Source organism: Nannospalax galili, unplaced genomic scaffold (assembly GCF_000622305.1).
Source record: "Nannospalax galili isolate Female #2095 unplaced genomic scaffold, S.galili_v1.0 scaffold673, whole genome shotgun sequence".
Lineage (NCBI taxonomy): Eukaryota > Metazoa > Chordata > Mammalia > Rodentia > Spalacidae > Nannospalax > Nannospalax galili.
In genome coordinates, this window is record NW_008331830.1 from 90,648 (window position 1) to 100,749 (window position 10,102).

A 10,102-nucleotide genomic window follows, 5' to 3' on the forward strand; every position below is an offset into this window, starting at 1 on the left:
CCTTAACCCTCGATCTAGCCCTAACCGTAGCACTAATTCTAGCCCAACCTTAGCACTAAAACTTTACCTGTCCTAGCACTAACCCAAGCTGTAAACCTAACCTTAACCCTACCCCAAACCTGAATCTTAGAAATAACCCTAGCCCTAGCCATAACCTTGCCATATTCCTTGCTCTATCCCTAGCATAACCAAGCCTTGGTCTTAGCCCTAGACTTTGCACTAGCCCTAATCTCAACTTTTTTTTGGTTGCAGGAAAATATTTATTATAATCTAGTATTTTAGGTAAAATGAAAAATAAGGAAGGCTCACTTCTGTTTTAACATCTTATTTGCTCTGCTCCTACAGATTTTAAAATATATATTTAGAGGCTGGAGAGATAGCTCAGAGCTTAAAAACACTAACTGTTCTTGCAGAAGTTCCAGGTTTGAATCCCAGCACCACATGGCAGCTAACAACTGTCTGGAACTCCAGTTCCAGGGGACCCAACAGTTTCTTCTGTTCTCCACGGGCATTGCACTACAAGGCTTCACTTTCCCAAGGGTGGATGGTGGCTGAAAAATCAACTTTGGAGTCCAACAGAAAGCATTTCTGTATGATATTTTGCCTGTTGTTCACAGTAAGAACAGGATAGCCCATCTGGCTAGTCCAGGTATCCACCACTTCTTTCACTGGTAGATTACTTGCATCTTCCAGTGAGTCCCAAAAGCCTGCGTGTTTTGCATTCTTGAGCTGAAAACTTTTTAAGTAAATTTTCAACCTTTTGAAAATTCTCTGGTGTTATCCAGTCTCCAAGCATTCTTAGAATAGAATCTCCCTTAGTGTATGATGTTCCATCAAACACAGCAGTTATTTCAGTGGGAGTTGACACAGTAACAACTGATGAAGATATTTAAGAATCATCTTGCACAGGTAACACATCCTCAAGTAACACCTGCTCAAGCATTTGCCAGTCTTTTTCTGCATGATTTACTCCCAAGAACTCGAAGAAAGAAGCAAATCCTTCATTTAGCCGCAAGTCATCCCACCAGTCCATGATCACAACATTTCCAAACCACTGGTGCACAAGTTCATGAGCAATTACACTGGCCACGCCCTGTTGATTGGATGAAGCTGATTGGCTCAAGTCATAAAACAGGTTTAATTCTCAATAAGTGACAATTCCCCAGTTCTCTATGGCACCGGAGACCAAATCTGGATTAGCGATTTTTATCTAGTTTAGGAAGAGAATATTCCACAGCAAAGTATTCTTCAAAATATTCAAAGGCAGTTTTAGTTATGTTTGCAGCATATTTGGCAGTCTATTTTTGCACTGGCTGGACATAAATAGTGAGTAGTTTGCCACTCTGAGACATTTTCTGTATGGAGGTGAATTGTTATACAGCAAATCACACCAGGTAAGTGCTCATGGAGACACACTTCATAAAAATGGTTCATTTCCATTTGTCACCTACTGGCTCTTCTTTCTCTACTGGCATATTTGAACATGCTTGGTATTTTGTGGGGTAAATGATGGATATATTGTAAGTTGCCTTTTTGTTCAGTTCATCGAAGCATGGGAAGAACTTCCTGGCATCAGTCAGCTCACGGTCTGTTGGTGCTATACTCGGTTCCAGGGGAATTACAGTCTGTCATGGCAGGGAGGCATGGTGGCTGGAGGTGTCTGGAGCAAGATCAGCAGAAGCTAAACTCTCACATCATTATGCAGGCACAGGAAGAAACCTCAAATTTCTTTACTGTTAGCTCTAAATGTATTCTTAACCTATTATGAAACATATCCATGGCCCTAGGCCTAACTTTCAACCTAACACAGGCCCTATCCCTAGCCATATCCCTAGACTTAGACAAAGCCCTAACTCTGACAATAGTCCTCAATCTATTCATTACAACCCTAGCCTAGCCCTAAACCTAGCCCTAGTCCCAGTGCTAGCCCTAGCCTTAAACATAGTGCTCACCCTAACCTTAACCCTAACCCTAAAACACACCAACATGACCTAGCCCTTACCGTAGTACTAAACCTTTTCATAGGCCTAGCCCTAATCCTAACCCTAGCCCTAACCCTAGTCCTAAACTTAGTCATAGACCTAGCTCTTATCATAACAATAGCCTTAGTCCTAACACTACACATATCACTTGCCCTTGCCATAAACCTAGCCCTAACTTTAGCCCAAACCCTTGGCCTCTTGTAACCTTATCACAAACTCTAGCCTAACCTTAACCCTTGCTCTAGTCCTAGCCCTAAACCTACCCTTTACTTGCCCATAACCCCAGAACTAACCTTAGCTCTAAACTTAGCCCTATCCCTGTGCTTAAGTCTAACCCTAGCCTTATCCATTGCCCTATTCCAAGCCCTTGGCCTAGCCCTAACCTAGCTCTAACTAGCCCTAACTCTAACCAAGCATTAACCCTAATCATAGTTCTAACCCTAAGCTTAAAACTAACCCAAACCCTAGCCTAGTCTTATCACTAAATCCATGCCAGATACTGCTATCCCTAGCCCTAGCTGTAGCCCTAACCCTAGACATAGTCCCACATCTGATCTTAAATGTAGCCCTAGCCCTAGATATAACCCTACCCCTAACTATAACCCTAACCCTAAGCCTAAACCTAATACTATCCCTAGACCTACAATAGAACTAAGCCTTGAGCTAAAACCTAACCTTATCCCTAAACATAACAATAGCTCTAACCTTAACTCCACACACTACACCTATTCTTAATCCTGGCCCTAAAACTAGACCTAGTCATACACCTAGTCCTCATCCCAATCCTAATCCTAACTCTAACCCTAAACCTTGACATAACTGTAACCATAAACCTAGGTTTAAACATTGACTGAGCCCTAGCCCAAGCATTAGCACTAGCTATAAAACTACCACTAGCCATAGCTCTAGGTATAACTCTTAGCCTTGCTCTAGCCAGAGTGTTAGCACTAGCTATAGAACTACCAATAGCAATAACACTACCCCTAACTCTAGCCTTAGTTCTAACTCTAAACCTAACTATAATCCTAAACCTAACACTACCTTAGCCCTTAAGATAACCACAAATGTTAGGAACCTTGCCCTAACCCTATCACCAAGCCTCAACATAGCCCTAACAGTAGCAGCCTTAAACCCTCCTCTAAAATTAAAGCTAACCCTAGCTATAGTCCTAGTCCTAAACTTATCCCTGAAACCTAGCCCTAAACGTGACACTACCCCTAACCCTAACCATAACCCTCACCCTAATCCTACCCTATACCTATCCCTACATCTAGACCTAGACCTCCATTTAACCATAAACCTAGTCTTAAACCTAGCCCTATCCCTATGAGTATCTCTAAAACCAGCCTAATCCTATTCCTAACCCTAACCCTAGCAATAACCATATTCCTAACTCTTGTCCTAACTGCATCTATAACCCTAAGCCTAACCCTAGACCTAGAACTAGCCCTAGCCCTAGACCTAGCCCTAGACCTAGCCCTGACCTTGACCCTAACCTTAAACCTAACTCTAACTAGAAGCCTAGTCTTAACCAAAGCCCTATTCAAAGTCCTAGGCATAGGCCTAAACCTAGTCCTAATGTCAGTCCTAACCCTAACCCAAACAAATGGCCAAATCCTAAATCTAATTTTAGCACTATGTCTAACTCTAACCCTGACCTAATCCTACCCAGAACATTAAACCTAACACAAATAAACACTAAACTTAAACACAGCCCTAGCTGTGGTGCTAACCCTAGTAATAACCCTAGCTCTCAGCCTAAACCTAGTCCTAGTCCTAGCCTTAACACTAAACCTAACCCTAAGCCTAACCCTAAACCTAACCCTAAGTCTAACCTTAACACTAAACCTAGATCTAACCCTCCCTTTCCCTAAAGTTAGTCATAGGCCTAGCACTAACCCCTAAACCTAACCCCAGCCCTTGACCAAATCCTTGTCCTATTTGTAACCTTATCCACATGTCTAGCCTAACCTTAGCCCTAACCATACCCTATACCTCACCAAAACCCTAAGACTAAACCTAGACTTCACTCAAGTCCTCTCCCAAGCCCTATCAGTATCCCTATGGCAATCACTAGGCCTAATATTAGTCCTATTCCTAAAATTAGTCTGCACCCTAACCTTAAACCTAACCCTAGTCCTAGGCCTATCCTTAGCCTGACCATAACCCTAACCCTAACTCTAACCCTAACACTAAATTTAGCTCTATCCCCAACCCTAATCCTAGGTGTAGACATAGCTGTAGACCTACCCTTAAACCTAGCCCTAAACCTTGCTCTAACCTGAATACCAGCAAGCCGAGCCCTTTTAGTATCCCTAACGCACCCTAAATCTAACCCAATCCTAACCCTTACCTTTACCCGAGCCCTAGGCCTGGCCCTAGCCCTAGCCCTAGCCCTAGTCCTAGGGTTGGTCATAGCCAGAATCCAACTTATAAACATCAACATAAAACCAGGCCAATCACTAACTGTAATTCTAACCTATACCTAGCCCTAACCACAGCACTAACCCTAAACTTAACCAGAAACATAACCTTATTCTATCCTTAAACACAGGTCTACTCCTATCCCTAGCTGAAGCACTAATCCTAGCAATAACTCTAGCCCTACTCCTAAACGTAGCCCTAGCCCTAGTCAGCTGTGAACCTAAACTTCAGCCTAACCCTAACAATAATGATAGGACTAAGCTAGCCATCACACTAGCCCTAGCCCTAGTTGTAGGTCCCCTTTATGGATTATGATGCATGCGGCAGGCTTCCTCCCTGGCAGCCTGGAGACACCTTGTCTCTACAAAACCCCCATGAGGTCTGGCAGATCTAGCTTGCTGAGATCTGAGAAGTGGCTATGTGATTTCTTGCCCTCCTCCTCCATCACATGGTCATGCCAGAGGTCACACCCTTTGAGGGCTGGTAGTCAATGACAGGTAAGATCCTGATGGTCAGGACGACCTAAGACAGCCACAGTCCAATAAGCGGAGTGTCCTCTGAGGTGGGGTCAACTATGTCGAGGCAAAGAACCTTGGCTCCCACTGACCTTTCTATAATAAAAGGGGATGGATATGTAGGAGAGGAAGTGCCAGGCTTAAGCACAGACTGCACTAAGAGAACACAGCTTCTGCTTTGAGAGCACAGTCTGCACTTCTGCAAAATAGCCAACCTACAATCTGCCTGGATGAAGAGATCCTGCCTGGATGAGGGGATCTATCAGGAAGTGACATGTCAACTTATGGGACACTCGGGGAAGTGGGAGAGGTATATAAGTCTTGCACTTCCCAGCAATAAACGAGTCTGCAGCACCTCATCTAGTGCCTGCTCTCATCCGGCTCCCAGAGTCTGTGTGTTGATTCTGCACCACTCATCCACACCTTGGCCAGAACCCTCATTCCCTTAAGTCCCTCTTGGGCTGGACCCACGAGGAAACCTGCAACAAGCCTAGTCCTATGTCTTCCGAATTCCCTCTGGGTCTCCTGCACAATCAGACGAACTATAGCATACATTTTATGTGCTTTTGTTAACTTCCAAAGGAATGAGTACCCAGCACCTAGCCCCACCCCTCCTGCAGCCGGTCTCAGAGCCCACCATATCAGAATGCTCCACAACTACCATAGTCACTGCTAGCATTTGCTTACACCTCAGGGGCTCGCAATCTCACACCATGTCCGTGTCGGGTCATTCTGTCCTTGAGCTGCAGCACAAGGTTGCCTGTACCCATGGCTTGTGTGCTTCCCCACAGCTTGCAGCTTCTCCATGGCTTGCAGCTTCTCTTCCAAGATGGCTCCCAGCAGCCCCCCAGTTATGCACACTCTCAGGCAGGCCCCACCCCTTGGAGGAACTAGCCAATTGGGAGACACCCTAGTCCAAACCCTAACCCTAACTGTAATTTTAAAGCTAAACTTAACCAAGACGTGACCCTTGCCCTATCCCTAGGCTCAGAAATATCAATAGAAATAGTCTTGGTTCTCACCCTAGCTTTAGAAATAGACATAGTCACAGCACTAATCTGAGCCCTAATCCTAACCTATTCCAAGCACTAAAGTAGAAGTAGCCCTAACCCTAAACCTAAACCAAAACCTAAAGCTAATCATAACTCTAACCTAAACCTTTCCCAAGAACTAGTCCTAACCCTAACCCTAGACATAATCCTATCTCTACACATTCCCTGAACCTAGCACAAAACCTAGCTACAGACCTCTCCTATACCTAGACCTAACCCAAGCTCTAACCCTAGCCCTAAAACTTGTCCCAAACCTAGCCTGAACCTTCTCCATTACACTAAACCTAAACAGCCCTATCCCTAGCCCTAACCCAGGCCTAAAGAAAACCCTAACCCTACCCCTAACCTAACTTTAAACCTTACCTTAAAATTTCCCCTACATATAACCCTAAACCTAAGCTTAGCTCTAAACCTAGTCCTAAATCTAACCATAAAACTAGCCCTAAACCTATCTGCAACCCTAATAGTAGCCATAAGCTTAGACCTACCCCTAGTCCTAAACTTATTCCTAACTCTAGCCCTAATCACAGCCATAGACCTAGGACTAACAGTAGATCTTACCCTAGCCCTTGCCCTAGCACTAATCCTAAACCTAGTACTGACACAGACTCTAACCCTAACACTAAACCTAGCCCTATTCCTAGCCTAAACCAAAACCCATAAAGTAATAGTTACCCTCACTGTAAACCCAAATCCAATCCTTAAACTAACCTAAACCTAAACCCTTAAACTGATCCTAAACCTAAACCCTTAAACTGATCCTAAACCTAACCCTATCATTAACAGTAAGCCTAGCCCTAGCTCTACACCTAGTCCTAATGCAAGAGCTAACTGTAACTCCAACCCTCAACCCTAATTCTCACCCTATTCTGGATCCTAACCTTAAGCCCTCACCCAAGTCTAACCCCAACCCTAAATTAACCCTAAACTTAACCCTAACTCTAACTCTTAACCTAATACTAACCCTAACCCTAACCCTAATGGTAGCCCCACCCATATCCCTAATCTTAAACTTAACTCTTGTTCAAGGTCCATCCATAACCATTGACATAACCCTGGACTTACCCCCAGCATTAGACCAAGCCTTAACCTTAGCTCTAATCTTAGCCCTAGCTATATCCTATCCTCAGCCCTAATACCAGTCCTAATTCTAGCCATCATCCTAGCACTAACCAAAGACATAGGTCTAGGCCCTAGACTAGCCTTAGAGCTTGCCCTAACACTACCTTTAACATTAGACATAACCCTAGTGCTACGCCAGACCTGAGAACTACACATGATCCTACCCCTAAACCTAGCCCAAAATCTAGGCCGAACCCTAAATCTAACCCTTAGCCCTTACCTCAGTCCTATATATAACCTAAACCCTAACACTAATAATAAACCTAACAGGATCCCAAGATTTAACCATTGACCTTAGCCTAGCCCTACCTGTAGCTCTAACCCTAGCCCTAATCCTCGCCCAAATCTAGGCATTTGCATAGCCTTAACCCTAACCTCTCTTGCCTATCCCCTAAACCTAGCCCTAGACATAGCACTAAACTTAGCCCTATTCCTTATCCTAATCATAGGCCTAACCATGTGCCTAACCATAACCCTAGCCCTGAACCTATTCCTAAACCAATCACTAATCATAGCTTAGCATTAGCCCTAAGCCTAGCCCTAGCCCTAGTCTGGACACTAATCCTAACCCTAACCCTACCCCTATCCCTAACCCTGACCCTAACCACAATACTACCCCAAACCAGAATACTACCCCTAAACCTAGCCCTACTTCTAGCCCAATCCCAATCCCACCTGCTAGCAGTAACCCAAACTTTAAACCTAACCATAACCCTAATCCTAGCCCTAACCTAACCCTAAACTTAATCCTAGCCTTACACATGGCCCTAATCATAGGCCTAACCCTCACCCAAGGCCTAGCTCTCTACCTATCCCTATTCCTAACTTTAGTCCTAACATGAATGCTAACCGTAACCCTAACCATTAACATTAATTCTAACTCTGAACCTGACCCTAATCCTAAACCAAACCCTCACCCAAGCCTAGCCCTAACACTAATCTAACCCTACTCTTAACCTTAACTCTAGCACTAAACCTAATATTAAACCTTACACTAAAGGTAGCCAGACCCCTATCCCTAAATTTAGATCTAACTCTTGCCCTAGACCTATCCATAACCTTAGACATAACCCTGGTCCTATTCCTAACTGTAGCTCAAGCCCTAACCCTAGCCCTAACCTTAGCCTTAACCCTATCCATAATCCTAGCACTAACCATAGACATAGCCCTAGGCGTGACCCTAGACCTATCCTTAGGGTTGTCCTAGTCCAGGCCTTAACACTAGTTCTAACTCTAGACCTAACCCTAGTGCTAACCCAGTCCTTAGAAGTATATATAATCCTACCCCTAAAACTATCCCCAAATCTAGGCCTAACCCTAAATCTAGCCCTAATCCCAGTATTCTATTTAACCCTAAGCCTAAGCCTAAACCTAATAATGAGCCAAACTCTAGAGCTGACTATAGCCATATCCATAACCTAACCCTAACCCTAAGAGCTCTAATCACAGCCTTAGCCCTAGCCTAGACCTAGCAGAGACCATTAACCTAATCATTACCCTAAAACTAACACTAGCCCTGTTCCTACCTTTCCATAAATCTATACCTAGTCCTAACCCTAGCTGTAGCTTAGCCCAGGCTCTAGACCTAGCCCTAGCCTAGCGATCAGCCTAGACTTAATCCTAGACCTAACCTTGACAGTAGTCCTAACCCTAAACCTAAAACTATCCCTTCCACTAGCCATAGCCTTAAACTAACCCTAATCGAGTCCCTAACCCTAATGTAAATCTAGCTTGAGACCTATCTCTAAGACTGAACAAATCCTAGCCCTTACCTTAGCCATAGCACTAAGCCTAACCCTAAACATAGCCCTAAACCTAATCCTTACCTGGCAATAGCCACTAGCTCTAGCCTTAACACTAGCCTAACCCTAACCCTATTCCTAAAGCTAGTCCTTGCCCTGGCCCTAAGACTAACCATAAGCATGACCTCTGCCCTAAACTATGGCCATAGCCTTGGACCTAACAAACTTTTATATAGCCCTTTCCAGAGCCTAGCAAGAGCTCTAACTACAGCCTTAGCCCTAGCCCAGACCTAGCAGAGACCCTTACCCTAGTCACAACCCTAAAACTAACACTAACCCTGTTCCTATCCTTTCCATAGGCCTGTACCTAGCCCTAAGCTTAGCTATAGCTCTAACCCTATCCCTAAACCTTAACCTAACCTTAAATCTGTTTCTAATGCTAACCCTAATCTTGACCCTAACACTAACACTTAGGCTTAACTTGTCCATTGATTTTTAAAGTTATTATTGAAAGATGTGTATAGGTTGCCATAGTTTTGATTTCTGTTTATGTTCTTGATATAGCTGTACTTTTCCACAGTTATACCTTCATTGAATTTCTTTCCACAACCCCTTGGGTATAGCCATTCCTTTCTTCAGCTCTTTGTATTGCTTCCAGAACTCTCTGAAGGGCTGTTTTTGTGGACATGAATTCCTTCAGCCCATTTATGTCATGGAAGATTTTTCTTTCCCCTTCGACTGTAATAGACATTTTGACTGGGTAAAGTAATCTGGGTTGGCATCTCTGGTCCAGGCTCTTCTGGCTTTCATAGTTTGCACTGAAAAAGAAGTCTCCTCCTTTCTCTATACCTATGATCCATAGATTTGGTCTTTTCATGGTGTCCAACATCTCTTGCATATCTGGCTTTCATACTTTGCATTGAGAAGTCAGCTGAAATTCTGATGGGCTTTTCTTTTTATGTGACTTGTTTTTCTTTGGCTGCTTTCAGTATCCTCTCTTTGTTCTGTACATTTTGTGTTTTTACTATGGTATGTTGTGGGTAGTTGCTTTTCTGATCCTGTCTGTTTGTTGTTCTATGTGCTTCGTATATTTGTATGTGGATGACTTTCCTTAATTTCAGGAAATTCTCTTCTACTATCCTGCTTAAGATTTGGTGTACACCAATAACCCAGAAGTCTCCTCCTTTCTCTATACCTATGATCCATAGATTTGGTCTTTTCATGGTGTCCAACATCTCTTGCATATTGTATTCCTGTTTTTTTTT

General features: G+C 43.7%; 1 pseudogene; it reads right to left on the reverse strand.

Moving 5' to 3' along the window:
• Positions 1 to 10,102, reverse strand: part of LOC103728964 — a 50,760-nt pseudogene that overhangs the window by 2,486 nt on the left and 38,172 nt on the right.